Source organism: Protopterus annectens, chromosome 5.part0 (genome assembly GCF_019279795.1).
Source record: "Protopterus annectens isolate FY-2018-M chromosome 5.part0, PAN1.0, whole genome shotgun sequence".
In the NCBI taxonomy this organism is placed as follows: Eukaryota; Metazoa; Chordata; order Ceratodontiformes; family Protopteridae; genus Protopterus; species Protopterus annectens.
This window is the reverse complement of record NC_056735.1, coordinates 748,681,437-748,699,013: the sequence shown is the minus strand read 5'-3', so window position 1 is coordinate 748,699,013 and position 17,577 is coordinate 748,681,437. Positions and strand designations below refer to the sequence as shown.

The 17,577-nt window shown below is 36.1% G+C and overlaps 1 protein-coding gene across 8 annotated transcripts in view; it reads right to left on the bottom strand.

Moving 5' to 3' along the window:
• GRIA4 (glutamate ionotropic receptor AMPA type subunit 4) overlaps window positions 1-17,577 on the bottom strand; it is a 2,450,678-nt gene that overhangs the window by 1,858,622 nt on the left and 574,479 nt on the right. The window lies entirely within an intron of this gene.

Genomic DNA, 17,577 nt, shown 5'->3' with positions numbered 1-17,577 from the left:
AAAGAAAAAGAAAATTGAAACTGAGATCAGCAACATGATGTTCTACAAATAAGTGACACCACTATTTTAATGTGACAGCGTTTTAGTCTTAAAAGCTGACATTAACAGATGTGATAGCCTTGGGGAAAAAAGCAACACAAATGATTGTCATGGGATACATCTACATTTCTTTTCTACTAAGACCCAGCAATGATCTCCATATAAATGCAACATTTTGAATTTGAATAGATGACACAATTGTTGTATTCCATCAGAGTTAAGTCGAACATGTACAGGCTGCATTCCTTGCCTAAGTGTATCTACTCCACTGTATATTACTATTGCACGATCCAATCATATTGGTCTGCTGAAAAGTAACCTATAAAGCATGACAGGAATGTGCAGAATGTGAATTGTACTATGCATAACAGAATAAAAAAAGAACATACACATTTTTAGGAAACTGGATTGAATCCTCCTGAAGCTGCAAATTCTAGAGGGTGTGCAACCCTCCAGCCAGGAAGAGGTGGGCCAACATCCATTGTCACAGTGGCAGTATTTCTTTTTAGAAGGGAGCTGCCGTCTGTGCATTCCTCTGTCAGGTTTTTCCAGATTACATCTAGTGGACTGAAGTTAGTTAATGATGGAAGCTTTCAATGGGCATGCATTATGAAATATGTGTGTGTGTGTGTGTGTGTGTGTGTGTGTGTGTGTGTGTGTGTGTGTGTGTGTGTCTGGAGAGTGACAAACGTCTGTTTTTTTCTTTACACACACACACACACACACACACACACACACACACACACACTAAACAACCCATTTGTTATTTTTAGAAAGGAAACAGAATACTTATCTCGTACTCATAAAATTCAACAAAAAAATCCAGCAATGTCTATGAAAAATGTAAAAGCAGACTGTAGCAACAGGTTAACGCAACATCATTGAGAGACTATAACTTAAGACTAAATAAATTAGTGTTAAGATTTGTGCATCAAAGATATGGCTGTCCAGCACATATTTCTATTGCTCAGAAAAGATACGTTAATGGATGGCAGCATTTATTTCATCTGAGTACTGAAAAACAGTTATTAACATAAGCTGGATGCTAATTTTTTTCACAATGAAATTGGAATTGTTAACATTCGACCACTTCATTTATTTAGACAACTTCAGACGACAAAGGTGTGGAGTTAACAATCAAATCTGTTACTGCAGTTCATAGTTGCCACTGGATATATTACTAAAATATTTACTCAGTTCTTTTCAGTGTCATCACTCTCTTGTACCATTACCTAGAGCAGGACAAATACCTATTTTCTACTCTCAATGTATTCCAGCTGCTCCACTTCCAACAAATTTCCTTCTCAATGTAGACCTTAGAAGTACCCAGCTTGCCAGGATCTTACATGCATTTACGTAGCTCTTTTAGCTTTGATATGTGTCCTTTGCATATGGATGGATTGTATGAGTTTTTATTAACATGATGGTATATATTGTGATGGAAAATTTTTCAGATAAAACTTATTCAGGCAAAGCCCTTGCTCTGCAGGCCCATGTGAGATCCACAATATGACTTATTGGGATTTTTTCTCAAAACCTTCAGTCATTGTGAATGGTCATACTGTGAGAAGAAAACTACTGCAGCAGTGAAAAATATTGTTTTGCTACATGGATGTTTACCTCTTATAGCTGCGTCACATTAGCAAGCTTCTGTATAGAAACATACTATGATCTATGTTTTATTTTATTTCTTATTTATCTCTTTAGTATAATGTAATGCTCTTATTATCTTATTTTCAGTTTCTCAATGTAATCTACTGCAGTCATATTATTTTTTTAGCAGATGAAAAATCATGAAACACCATCCTGCATAGGAGCAAAAAGAAAACAAATCATGAAATCTCAGCACATTTTGCATGGCAAACTTGGTTAACAATTTAAGGAAGGGATGTGACTCTGTCTAACAAATGCAATAAATGGGTCTATATTATATATTCAAATTTTCAAAACTTCTAATCCCGTATGTTTGACAGCATATGATCGAAGTTTGAAAGATTGAATATACAATAAAAAAAAGAAAAACTTACCTTAATGGTGCGAGCAGGGGGGCAAGCCCCACTGCAAAACCCACACCCCCCTACTTAAATATAAAAAACTCCGAGACCGCACTTCAGTGCAGAAAAGGGAAATTCTCCCATTCTGCACCATACGGCACCATTATGTTTAGCCTTCAAACTCTTGAAATATATATATATATATATATATATATATATATATATATATATATATATATATATATATATATATATATACATACATACACACATACACACATGCATACACATAGATAATTACGGATGTTGTAAGCAGTTGTAAGCAGTTGAACAGACAAATGATTGCAAAATGTCAGTTTGTGCCATGTCATTAATTTAGAGTTGGAATATTTAATGTTGTGGGTATGTTGGAGTGGCAGCCCTCATATGAGAGGTCCAGGACGACTTGCCCCTGGAAAAATGCTTATTTTTTAATTTTGTTGTTGAAACTGTGGTTTTATGACAGTATGAAGTTTGGCCTGACATGTTTCAACTTTTTGTGTTTTTCATTTATCTGTGTTTATATATAAACTTGAACACACACATAGTTATATAAAAAAAATCTAGTTGCACAGAAACAAGACCGAATAATAACAAATAATTCTATTTATTTATTTATTTTTGCATGTTTGTATGTATTGCATCTACGAAGAAAGAAACAGAGTGTGTGTGTTTCTTTCCTCATAGATCCAATAGGCTTTTCTTCCATTTAGTTTGCTACTGCCTAGTAGATAGTTTCTCTGATATATGTATGTATGCATGTAGACAGATATTTCTACTCAGACATTGCATCCAGTGACTCAACTTTTTGGACCACATTGGCCCATCCTTGACAGTGGATATGGTAAGAGTCTTACGTCCATTCATTCCTTGGCTTGGGCAGTAGCATCACCGCACCATTTATTACATACAGGTTAACAGATTTATATATGCATAACATATTCACAGCATGACTTTGTATTAAGAATCTATCCAGAGTACCACCAGAGTCTGCATGTGCATAGAGTGAATTAGTGTATAAGAGACTGCAAAGATGGAGAGCTGTTGAAGTTGGCTGGATATGCATACATCCTTCATACGTAACACTGTACAGTGGAAAGTATGAAACTCTGATTTAGTTGATAATTCAGACTAGCAATTATCACTTATAAGCTGCAACTGCAACCAAGCTAGATTTAAATATCACTTCTTGCTGTTTTTACTATTTTGTTTTCTGGCTCCCTCTATCAACTCATGTATCAATGCACTTGCCCAACGTTTCCTGGAATTCATTAATTCCAATACCCTGGGCCAGCTTGTTCTTACCCCCACTAGAGGTAGCAATATCCTTGACCTGGTCATTACCAACATGGGTGACCGCTGCTTTACACCAATAGTCAACTCTTCCCTGGTTAGATCTGACCACAAACTAATCACCTTGGATGTCCACACCCCCCCCCCCCACAAAGGAAACCACCATGAAAAACTTCTCCAAAGCTAACTTTGGGCTCCTAAAAACAAACATGGCTAAATTCACGGCACCCATGCAAATGGAGAATAGTTGCATGACCGCCAAATCATATAACAATGCACTGTACAAAAACGTACACAAATGCATGGATCTCGCCATACCTAATAGAATCAATACATTCTCCTCCAAAAAAAGGAAGACAATCTGGTAGTCCCCTGCCATAAACAAACTCTACAACAGAAAGAGGAAACTGATGCAGAATAAGGTGAAGTCCCAAGACTGGAAAAACTCACTTATCAGCCTCAAAAAAAAAGTTGAGATCCCTCATCAAATCTTCCAAAGCTAGCTATGAAAACAGAATTGTAGCAGATAGTAAAGACAACCACAAGGCCTTCTATATTTATGTAAGGAATCTCCATGGCAATACCCAGAGTTGCTCTGAGCTACTGCACAGTGGTACCTCCTATACTGAGCCAACAGATATTGCCAATATACTGGCAGACAGATTCAGTGCCAACTTTACCTCTCCCCCCCCCAGAGGACCAATCACAATACCAGTAGATTGCCAGCCACCCAGCATTACTGCTGCACAGGTTAAAGCAGCACTGTCCAAGGCCAAGAATACAGCTTCTATGGGCCCTGACAATATCCCTGGCTGTGCTCTACATGAACTACAGAGTGAACTGGTACCTCACCTGTGTGCCCTGTTCAATCACAGCCTCACCTCAGTCTTTGTCCCTACTGAATGGCACACTGCTACAGTCATCCCTCTCCACAAAGGAGGAGTGACTACAGACCCTGGGAACTATCACCCCATTAGCCTGACAAGTCTGATATGCAAAGCTATGGAACGCATCATCATGGACCTAATAAACAAGTACATAGGGAATCTCCAAACTCTGGATCCCACACAGTTTGGTTTTGTGAGGGGTAGATCATGCCTGCTCAACTTGGTCGTCTTCTTTGAGTCAGTCATCAGAGCTGTGGATGAAGGAAGTGGTTCATACAGCTCACCTTGATCTGGCCAAGGCCTGTGATACCATTCCCCACTCAGGAATCATAGAAGAACTCACTAAGCTAGGCATCAACCCCTATATCACTAGGTGGGTTGCAAACTGGCTCACAGACTGCCAACCAGTCACGAGTGGAGTCCCACAGGGTTCGGTCCTGTGTCCTCTCCTGCTTGGTATCTAGTTCTCTGAAGTCCAGGCCAACATGAAGGGTCTCTAGCTGACAAATTTCACAGACAATTGCAAGTTAGGAGCTATTATTAACTCTCCAAGTGATGTTGCCATCCTACAGAAATGCCTCACTGAGACCAACAACTGGTGTCAGAACCATGGCCTTAAGCTCAATGCCACAAAATGTGTCATCATCCCTGTTGGGAAAAACCCAGTTCCCATGAATTACCACATCGATGGTAGTCTACTGAACACAGAATGTGTTATAAGAGATCTGGGAACAAAGGTTGACAGTGACCTCTCTTCTGACAACCACATTATCACTGTGGTCAGCAAGTCCTTCTATGTGGGACATCTCATTACTAAGGGTTTTGCATCCAGGAAGAAAGAGGGCATTGTCTCCGTCTACTCTTTCCTCATTAGGACAATCATAAAGTACAATGCCCCATTTGGCATGCACCTCACTAGACACTTGCAACAACTGGAGAGGCCACAAAAGTACCTCACAAAGAGGATCCTAGGCCTTAAACACTTGTCCTATATGGACAGACTCAAAAAACTCCAAATATTCTCTGTCTCATATCGTCTACTTAGAGGCAATCTCTGCTTGACATACAAAGCCATGTCTGACCCAGCTCTGTTAGAAATGCTACAGCTAAAGAAATCCCAATCCCTCCGCACCACATGCTCCAGAGACCTCAACCTCATTACCACAATCAACAAAACGTGCTGGAGGGACAGGTTCATAACACAGAGGCTGCCCATGCTATGGAATAGACTTTTCATACATGTCAAGCAGAGCACCTCACTGGCCCTCTTCAAGAGAAATCTTGATGAATGGATGGGAAATAGAAAATTCACCCCTGTGATCACTTCAGTGGTTCTGCATGACAGAGGCACTGGGAACTAAGGTCAGGTGGCACAATGCCAGGGTAATCCTATGGGCTAGGCTTGTGAAGGCTCCAGGGCTATTATCCTAGTACACACCTATGAACCTATGAACTCAAGGAGTTGGGGTATTTTTGAATATTAAAGAGATATTTTAACCCATTTGGTTTTGGGGAATACCACTTCTTACAGCATACATTACCATTAAATAATACCAATTTTTTATGAAGTTCATATTGTTTGCTGTCTATAAGCTAAGATTGTATAGTTGGTCCATTCTGGATACTAAAATAAATTGTAACAACCAAGCTGTATGTATTTAACTCTTTTTTGATGTTTGCTGTTGCATTGCTGCCCAATTCCAGGAAGTTAAATAAACTGGTGTTGTTTCTTTCGGGTTATCCCGGTTAGGGGTTGCCACAGCGGAACTCCGGTCCGCTAATGTTTGGTAGTGGATTTTTACGTGCCGAGTTACCAGCCCTGACGCACAACCTTCAATGAAGGCACGCCCATTCACGCATGCCTCCACACAGAAGACGCTCTAACTAAGAATTGAATGCAACAACGTCATGCTGTGAGGCGACAACGCTACGTATGAGAGAATAATAAAAGATACCTTAAGGTATTTCATTCCTGGCAGCCAAAACTATATCAGTGCACTCCGTATCTTTCATGCTAAGGATTTTTTGCTTGGTCTGTCTGTGACTTGAAAAAGGTGTAGTTGGCCTAATTAGATTAATTGTGATGAGCAGTGGAAACTTTATGAAAATTCTGCAGCAACTCTGAGCATTTGTGTTAGAAATTGTTGCTGTTCAATACAACAAGATTAAGTTTGCTGCCCATACAAAATTAAGATATGGAGGTTTAGTTTGTGGTAAGTGGTTAAGATTTGGTGAGGAATTATTCAAAGGAGGAGGTTTAGAATAACAGACTAAACTTTCAATCCAGAGAAGTGGAGTAGTGAAGAAGTACTACAAAGAAGAATGAAAAAGACAGATGCTCTGCAGCAGCAGAGGGCAAGACATAAGGAATTTGTTAGGGTGCAGAAGAAGTAAAGAATAAAATTAAATCATGTAATGGAAATAATAAACTACAATACCACAGATGTTTGGAAAATGCAGCAAGAAAAAACTTTAATTTTCAGAAAATTGAGAAATGCAACAAGTAGCACATTTCCTATCTGAATGTCACAGTATCAGCAGACTATCAATATACATAATCATATTTTTGTCTGTCTAAAAGCATATTAATTAGGGATAGACACAACCTGTGTGAGTGACCATTACTAAGGAAATATTTTGTGTGTATTTAGATAATTAAGGTGGAACATTTTAAATTCTGACATACACATTGATGTTGAATATTAGTGGGGAAGAATATGTTAGAAAGAATTCAGAAGCAGATATATATACATTTTGGATGATTAAGTACAATCTTGACAACAGTTTACCTTTATAATTTCTATCCATTATGAAAATTCCTTTTAAAGATTCAATCCATTATGTAGATTATGCATGCAACTTGTTTGGCACTAAATATCATTCAACACAACTATGTTCCCAATTGGTCATTACAATCCACTGACCAAAAACTCCACCCTGTCCACAGACCTATCAAATCTGTAGAGCATTGTCTGCACTCATACCGTGTTGCTAAGGCCTGGAAGTCTTTACTCGTGTCTATCAGGTCAATACCCTCCATTCCAGTCCTTTAAAACCATTATGAAAGATTTCATAGCCAAAATCTGGCTCTTACTCATCCTGAGGATACATATATCCCTAAATTTGAATAAATAGCTATTCATACCTTATACCTCATTACTCTCCCCTCTTCACTCACTCCCTTGGTTCAGTCAATTCCCTGACTACTCTCTTCCTAAATATGCTATAAACCTGTTTTTTGTCTCTTTTCATATTACAGTTTCTGCTTGTATTATACTAACATGCTTTTAATTTCTCTGTAAACTGGCAAACATTTCTCTAAATATTAAATTATTGTCATATAACTAGTATCTAGTCTTATCTGCTGTTTTTACATTAGGTATAATTTAGTATACTTATTTAAACTGTAGATTTTTTTTATTATGTTTGAAGATTGTAAAACTATTGTTCTAAAAATGTTTTTGTAATACTTTGAAGCTTTTCTCCCTAAGTCTCCACTGAAAATTAACACCTGCCCTGTTAGACTTTCCCAGGAATCAAATGACAATCAGTAAAATAAAATAAATAGATACATTTATTTTGATTGTTTATTTATACCAGAAAAAAGAAAGCATGTTAGTTTTGCTAATTAACTGACAGCAGCACTAACAGCAAAATAAACTAACATATGAATGCTGTGCTGCATTTATGTGTTTCATATTGTTTATATTTGAACTCCTTGTTTAGAAAATACTTGAAATCTGCAAGTGAAATGAAGAGTGATGGTGATAGCAAGGGTACCTAAGTGGTTAAAGAACTGACAATTAAGATGCAAGAAGATGACAGTATCCAAAGCAGTAATACGCTATAAAAACAAGGAGTCCACGCAGCTCATATAGAATGTTTGTAATACAGGGCAGCAATGGTGAAGAAGTGGAAAAGGAGCAGGTCATATAAATGGTTAAATAAAGATGGGAAGAGATGAGAAAAGGAATGACAGCATAAATTAAAAAAAATGTTGAGAAGGAACTAAACATATCTGAAATGCTTGCTTTGAACACGAAATGAAACCTGTGTATGGAAACAGAAATGGTTGATTTGACTGAGCATTTACTAAGGTTGCCACATTCAATGAATGGCCCATTAGATTAAGCGGTATGATACATCAGACATAGTGGATAGGATTATGATTGATCACAAAACATCTGTAGAGAGTCAAATTTAATTGAAGACATTTGCATGCATGATCTAAGTACATTTGATGAGAGAAGATAGTTCTGTGAAACAGAATATTTTACAATACAAAAAAGAAAAGATTTCAGTCGACAGTATGACATAGTTACAAGGGAAGAAATTTTGTTTAGACATGTTATACTAGGTTTAGAAAATCCAGTGCATAAATTTAGATTTGAACAGCTGATTTTAAACAAAAAAAGAACATGAAAATGTAGCTTATTACATTTAGAATGTGAGGAAAAAAATAGGGAGGTTAAAGGGAGCTATTAAGAAAGAATAGAAATTGAAACATAAAAAAAAAAAAGATGAGAAAAAACTCAGAAAAGTAAAAGATTTAGTTAAAAAGAAGGGAGTTTTAAAAGGCAGAATTAGATGATAAAAAATAAAATGTAGGTATGTAGGCAGAAAATGAAATAAATAAAAGCTGGGAGAGTGGAAGTGGATAAATAGCATAAATATGAAAAAGGGTAGGTAAACAGGATGAAAAAAGAAACAAGTATAAGAACAATAAAACTTAAGGAAGAAAATAGAGGAACTTGAAAAATCAGTAAAACAAAAGGTTTGAAGTGGGCAAAAGGATGTAGAAGAGAAAAAAATTGAAAATGTCGATGTTAAAGAAAAGATAGAAAGTAAATAGAATCAGATAAGTTTGAAGAAGACTATTAGAAAATAAGGAACAGAAAACAAAATGTGTATTTATAAGACGCAAGCACAGGTACAGAATGGGATAAACTGCAGACTATTTTTTAGGAGAATTGTAATTTTTTGAAAATGTAATAAATGTGAATCTGGGAAAGCTAACACCTAATGTAGATGTTGCAAGGCTTAAGGAATCATTAACACATACATCATATTGGATAACATTTATTTAGCAAAGATGGATACATTTGGTAACACAAATCAACATTCCTTTTTATATATATTTCTGAGAGGTAGAGTTTAAAAAATAAGAACATTTGCTCTTAGACAAGAAGAAATAGAAAAATGGACAAATAATGAGTGTGTAGGAAGAAATAGGTGAACAACAGGTAGAATGGTGAGTATTAAGTAAAGAAAATCAAGGAAATGGGATTATAAGAATAAAACAAACAGAGAATTTACTTAACGTTTTGGCAGTGTAAAGGAAATAGAGGAGGAGGCTGAATGATAAAACAGAAAGAGGTCCTGAAGCACTTATGTTTAATGTGGTAGGTTTGGTCAGCAACAATTTAAGCGAGAGATTACACAGAAATTTGTGAAATGTTATATTTACAACAATCATTAATGATATATGGTGAGGCTATAGTGCTTCTCAGCTATGAGATTTATTAGCAAGACTATAGGAGAGATAAAGGTTTGGCTATATAAAAATATTTGTGATAATGAAGAAATGATGTAGTCACATTTGATGAAATATTATATGTATGTTTTGATAGATACAGTGATATGTTTATCATCAGCTGGCTAAAGAAATGCCAAAAATAGACAATACAAGATGTGCAGTTACAGTATATGTAGCTAACTTGACAAAACTATATATTTTGTGACACACAGTGTAAAGAAGTAACTAGACAACTTTGAGACAGCTGTAAAACATACCTTAAATATGCCAATCAAACAAATAATATTCTATACAAGAAAAACTATGTGTAAGAATTTAAAATTAGCATACTGGCACAAGTTAGTATCAGATCAAACAAGCAGAGAGATATGTGTCTTCTCTGCACAGACTTCATGGAAAGCATGAAATCAGCTCCTTTAGAGACACAGAAAATAATACTTTAAATCAGGCTTCAGTGTTATTCCAGTTACAATTGCAATTAAAACTAAAGCAAAACTATAATAAAAATGAAAAGAAAACTTGCTCATGTATAGAGCAGAATATCTCATTATATCAACAGTCTAAATATTGCCAAGAAGTGAATTTAATTGTCCAAAATCATTTCCATTCCTGTGCTTTAAGAAATGATTTAGTGATGATAAAAAGTAATCATGTTTATGACTTTAGTAGTTTAGATGGCTAATGCTACCCAGGCAGGAATTGTTTAAAGTTTCATTGGAGGAAAAAAGTATGTTAGCAAATCACACATGGGTAGATATCAATAACGCTGGAAATGATTAATAAGGCATTCATCTTAAGTACTAGCATTCACTTTAAAAAACAATAAATGGTATGAAGAAGAGACAGAATCAGAACTAAATGCATAAAGTAGTTATTCCAAGATAAAACAATAAAGAATATATAATTCTGATGCAAAATATAGCTAACACAAGATAATTCAAGACATATAAACTTGAATTAAATAAAAGGAATATAATGACAAAAAGAATTGTGTATGTGGCTTTTCTACCTAGGACAATTATCCCATTTTAGAAAAATCATGTTCAAAATAATTACAATTACTTGCAGCAAATGACAAAACTTACTTGAATAGAAATAAAAAAAAAAGTCTGATCTACTTTATTTAGAACCAGTGATAAGCATACGAGACCGAAATACCATGAGCCATTTATAAAACTGGCAAAATATGAAGCTTCATGTTTAAAGAATTCATTGGGAGTTCTTTGATTATTGTTATATATGTCTAGAAAGCATTACTTTTACTCTTCATTAAAAAGGTCAACATATATTGATATAAATGGCTAATATGTTTTAAAATGGAATTGTACTTCAATAATTTGAAGACTGAAGTATTTATTCTGTTATACCATTAAGGTGCAATATCTTTATCGATTACATTAACACAACTATTGAAGTAATAAAGGATTTTTGCCTGAGTGTGTATATATGCTAAACAGATTCTCTGTACCTAAGTAAGTGTAATTGTCTGAGATGGTGCAGTCTCAGTCTTTTCATACAGTTGTCTTCAATTGCATATCAATCACTGAAACTTTATAACATTAATCAGTAAAGCTTCACATTTTTGTCTGAGATCCATTGGAAAACTAAAATGTGTAACAATAAAGAAAAATCCAAAAAATCATTACACACACACACACACACACACACACACACACACACACACACACACACACACACACACACACACACACACACACACACACCCCCCAAATAATTTCACATCTTTATTAATGTCCAGCTGCATTAGTTAAACTCTGTTTTACTGTGGTGATCGTAATGGTATAATCCACACACATTGCTAGTACCTAAAAGCTTACAGTGGAGGTTACTTCTGTATCACTCTGAATTTCTGTCAGAGCCTGTTGAACCCTTTATAGGTTCAATACTTTGAGTTTTCCAGTTATGCATAGCACACTTCTTGTCTACTTCATGAAAAATATTTAACAATTTCTCTTTTAGAAATATAAGGTGGCATTCTGATTCTAGAAAGAAACAAGCTATTTAATCTAAATGCATTATTTATTTATTCCAGATAACCTGCACAATCTATGTCATACAGTTTGCAGTGAAGCATTCTTTTGATTGTTCTGACCTTATCCCTCAGAAATGTTATCTTCCTTCTTGATTTACACTGTAATCTATAAATCGGCTGTCTCTTCTTTGTTTCATATCTGACATGGAAATAGTCTAAACTGTATGCCAACAAGTTCAATTCCTTTTTTATGTAGAAGTAACAACTTTATAGCTGTGATGTAGAAAGACACATGGAGCTAAATTCCACAAAATGGCCATTAGATATTTTGATATATGTAGATACACTGGGAAAACAGAGTCACTTAAGAGAAACCTAATTAAGAGACATATAGTCAAGAAAAGCTTATGTGCTTTTTTGTTATCTTAAAGTATCTCTTTAAGATTTGTAGAGTGACTCTTCAAAGATTATTTTATCACATGTTTTGAATAAAGAGCTGGATTATGCTAACAAGCTGTTTCTTGTGGCCCAGTGGCACAAAGTTTGATTCTGACAGCCTCCATTACCTACCTTTTGACTCTGAGCAAGTCACTTAACCAGATATTGCTCCCAGGCTGAGTCAGAAAAAGACCCATGGAGATCAATGCTCTACCCCGGAAAACAAATGCAAAATAAAACAAAAGAGAATAAATTAATGCTGCCTTGATTTACATTTCTCTGTTTCTGGTAAGAATATTTGTTGCTTGAATTTCAGTCGTGTTGCAGCCACATCCTGCTGTTAAAAAAATGTATAACTAAATTAGTTTAAAAATCAGAATGCATGTGTAGGGATGATGAGAGCGGGGTTTGGAAGGCACAAAAAAGTATACCAGCATGTTGGTTTAATAACAAACAAATTAATAAATAACTGAAAGATTCTGAACCCCAAAAAACAAAACTCTTACTCTTTCTTCCCAAAAATGTTAACCGCTTCAAATCCACTTTTTGTATACTGTCTCTCAATAACACTATTGTAGATGAATCTAGCACAAAACTTTTAGGTGTCACTATAAATGATCAAATTAAGTTTGACTTGCATGTCAACAATTGTATCAGGAAAACTCATTAAAAACTGGGCCCCCTATACAGAAATAAAAAAGTTCCTCACTAATGAAGCAAAAGTAACCCTCTCCCATGCTTACCTCCTACCCAGCCTATTGTAAAGCTCTCAAATCCTCAAAAATCTCAACTCCTCACTCCTAGCTCAAGACAACAAGGTAGCTAGATTCGAAGCACACCAAACCTAGAAATCCCATCACTGTCTCACTAAAATACTTAAAGTGGCTTCAATTACCTCACCTGCTTCTACTCTCCCAACTCCAGATTATTCACTCTATCCTAAACCAGCCATCTTCTTACTGTCCTAACTTATCTTCTCTCTTCACTCAATATACTCCCACTAGGTCACTCTGTAGCTCCAACTAAGATCTACTACTGATCTATAAACCTAAGACCGAATTTGGATGCAATCTCTGTAGCTACCATCCTACCATCTCTTGGAGCAAACTGCCACTAGAAATTAGGTCCCTCAAACAAGCTAAACAATTCAAAGAAGTAACTAAAGAACTCATTGGTCTTGCCACTGTACCTACCTTTCATAATTTCCCCTACTATCCCAAATTTCAGACCACTAACTGCCCATTATTTATGACCTCTACTTCTATTATTATTTATTAGCTCTCTGGACTCCTCTACTATGCTGTTACCTGTCATTTTAAACTGTAAACATTAACCTCCTTAGACTACCTTTCAAATTACATACTTCTCTTTTCTGTAATCTATCAAGACTTAAATTAGTAGCAACTATATTATTAAATTTTGTCCTATTGTCAAATTTGCTCTATTTTTGTTTTATTGTGTCTACTTACGTCTTTATAGTAAAACTTTTTTTGAACATTTCTGTATACTGCATTTGTAAATCTTATTGTAAAATATGTGGAGCTTTTTTCCTCAGGCCTCCGCTGAAAAGAGGCTATAAGATCAGTCGGACAAACCTGGTCAACAAATATAAAACAAATAAATAAATAAAATCTAAATTACATGGTCATACATCAGTGCTAGTCCAGGAATATTAGTTTCAGAGGAGCTATTACTGTGGCATTGAATCAAATTAAAAAGTAAGTGAAAGATACATAAAGAAATACTTAAATTACAATGAGATACTGCATTGCTAGTCCAGGAATATTAGTCACAGAGGAGGTATTGGTATAGTTTAATAGCTCATCTTGATCGCACCGATCTGATCAAATTAATTTGTAATATCTGTAAATTACTCTCGTCAGTGATTTATTTGGTCATAGAGATGTTATCCAGAGTCTAGCAATGTGTTGCTTTTGTTTAGTTTGTGGATCATTGCTCTTTGATTCTCACTTTAAAATAAGATTATATCCTTACATTAATGCTGTGATGTCCCCACGCAGGGCCAGTAACTAAGCAGCCAAAATCTTCACCACTGACACTGGAGACAGATGTGCACTTGTAATACAAATGGATACACTCAGTATTTCCAGATGTAGAGCTCTCTGCATCAGGCAGAATTTCTCTTAAGAGCACACAGGAAACACACTCAGTCGGTGGTCTGGATATTTCTGTCTCCCTCCAGGTCCCCATAAAGACTCCCCACTGATACAGGTGTAGGGTTTGTTTCTCAGCCGAGTGTCCAAGCCAGGACCTCCAGCACCCTCTCTGTAAGCCCAGTGCCTGGAGTCCCTGCTCCAGGTAACTACCACACACACACACACACACACACACACACACACACACACACACACACACACACACACACAAGCACACACACAAGCACACACACAAGCACACACACAAGCACACACACAAGCACACACACAAGCACACACACAAGCACACACACAAACACACACACAAACACACACCTGGCATGGCTGTCAGTACCTCCTAACATCACAAATGTAAACAGTAATACTATTTGAGCTTTAGGCATGAATACATGCTCAGAAGCAAGAAACAGATTATATAAATTGACACTTATAGGAAAATGAATCTCTGTCTGGATTAGAACAGCTGAGATGAGCTCAAATCTTGGGCACCAGCAATGTGTCCTTTAAATATGGGTGCAGATGCTACCACTCCCTGATGTCACACAAAAAGTCATGCCCTTTAACTATTCAGCAATTACATTTATGACATTTTACTTTCTGTATTCCTTATTCTGAGTTATGTCCCACTCATCCATCATATTATGGCCTCTCTAGATTTTCTATTTCAGTTTCCTAACAAACTCAGAACAGTTTCCACTAAATATATTAAAATATCAGTATCAAAATTACAAATGGATGTTTACCCAAAATAAATGTTTTATGCTGGGGTAAGCCCCTGTTTGCTGCTTATTATAATCACCTCTGTTGTTGCCATTTTACCAAAATAAAAAAGCTAGTTCTAAGTTTTTTTTTTTTTTTTTTTTGGACAAATGCCTGTCTCCTTTCTCCATTGACTTCAAAAGTAGAATGCCTTGTTTTAGAAACACTATTGTCAGGCTTATCTGATATGAGTCCTTATTCATTGGAAAAGTAAATGGTTGTTTTGAATTATAACTGTATATAGAACAAAAGCAATAAGCATGACCACTGCTGGAGACCATATTAATGTGGTTAAGGTTTAACTAAGGTCAGGACTGCAACTGGAAAAATGACTCTGCAAGTAAATAAATAAACACTTCAGAAATAATGAACCGCCTACACTGCAGACAGTTAAAGAGGTGGTATTTTAGCCCATATCTAGGGAATAGAAAATGAATAAAGAAACACTTGTGATGCACCTATAATTTCATGCACTTCAGACTATCTTGTTTAGTTCTTAAACGACAGTGACTTATCAGACAGAATACAGAGCTGCAGGTACTGACATGCTGGAAAAATCTCAGATCTGAAGTATCTCAAAATAAAACAAAGGACAGTTGACAAGAATGAAAACTATAAACTGAATAGTGTTCAGCATGCCATTCTTAAAATAGTATTTTATATCTGCCATTTTAGAAGAATACATGGTAAATACAGCTATAAGGAAGGAAATAACAGTAAGATTTTTGACAAGCAGTTAAGAGTTTATTCAAGAGGATTACATGCCTTCCCTTTTTGCAAACTGTATTCCACAACAGTAGTAATTCCTTTTGGAAAACATTAAAGAACCATTATCAAATATGTATTTTATGAGGGAAACTCTAACCTTCTGAAACTTCACAAGTGGGTAGCTGTGCATATCCCTGTTTAGAACAAACCCCAAGACAGCTGTCTTCCAAGGAGTGCAGAAATATTTTATTGAAGTGGTTTTATTGACCAGGAGCTGTATTCAGAGAAAGTCTCCCAGTACTGGCAAAGATGCCGGAGGACACAAGATCAGTGAACTCCATTTGATGAAGTCACTGACTGCTACATCTGACACTCAAGCCTGAATAAAATACATTTTAAATCATCCTGGAAAATGTAATGGATGGATTTATCCCCACAATAGAAGACAATTGAAATATAGCCACTCTGATGTGAGCATTGTTCTTCTCTTTAATTAAACTGTGACCGAGTCAAAATGAAGAAGAATTTTCTCTGTAATACCTAATTTCAAATTGTTTCTTATTGAACAAGGTCTATGTACATGGCATACTGAAAAAGATTGAACTTTCTGTGTGAGACCTCAGTTTAACCTTTTCAATGGCTTGCCTGAAAGCTGAAAAAATTGCCCTGCTTGAAACTTGCATTACATCTACAGATTACATCAGTGGCATATTATTGGGGTAAAATTAATATAGCATTCATGAGAATGTAAGTTGAAATGGTGTGAAGTTGAGACCTAAAGGATAACAGAGTCGTGAATTTAGAGAGATCAGTCCACCGTCACTGGTTACCAAAAACACTTCAGTTTGTTTATTTGACAAGAGACAGCTATACATATGTCTTTGTTTTAGTATGTAGTCCATATCAACAAAAACTGTGCAGCATGAAACAGAAAACATCAGAAGAATGAATTATTTAACTAATTTCATTGATTTTAACACAATTACTTTCAATACATAGCTTACCTCATTCGTGTGGTATTACTACAATATGCCTAACTAGCTGCATGGATTTCATCCATAAAAGCAGCTGAAAAAAAATCTCCAGTACAGACCTTAAGCATATCCTATTTTCATGAAGGTATGTAAAAGTGAATTTCTTTAGGAGCAGTGCACATCTTATAATGGTCACCTCAGCTAAGTGATAATTAGTAGATAAGTCTTTGACAAAATACAGTGTATGCCGAAGACAGAAAAGACTAGCAAAACACTGGCATAATTTTGCTGTTTTATGGATTTTAGAATAATTATGTACAAAGGATAGCCTGAACAGTTTAGCCAATGGTTTCCTTTGTTTCCTTATAGTGACTATGGTACTTATAGTCAACAGCACTGCAGTGCATCACCCTGCACCAATTTGCAATCAAATGCCATGTGCCAATTCAGTCATAACAATTCCCTGAAGGGCAGCTTATCATTAACTAGGAACCTGTATGACTATAATCTGCAGCATTGTGCAGTTGGAACAGCAAGCTGTAGATAAGGTTCCAAACATCACATGTGTGCACGCATACACACACACACACACACACACACACACACACACACACACACGCACGTACGTACGCACGCACATACGCACGCACACGCACACACACACGCGCGTGCACACGCACGCACACGCACACACGCACGCACACACGCACATGCGCAGAAAAAGCAGTACGGTACAACCT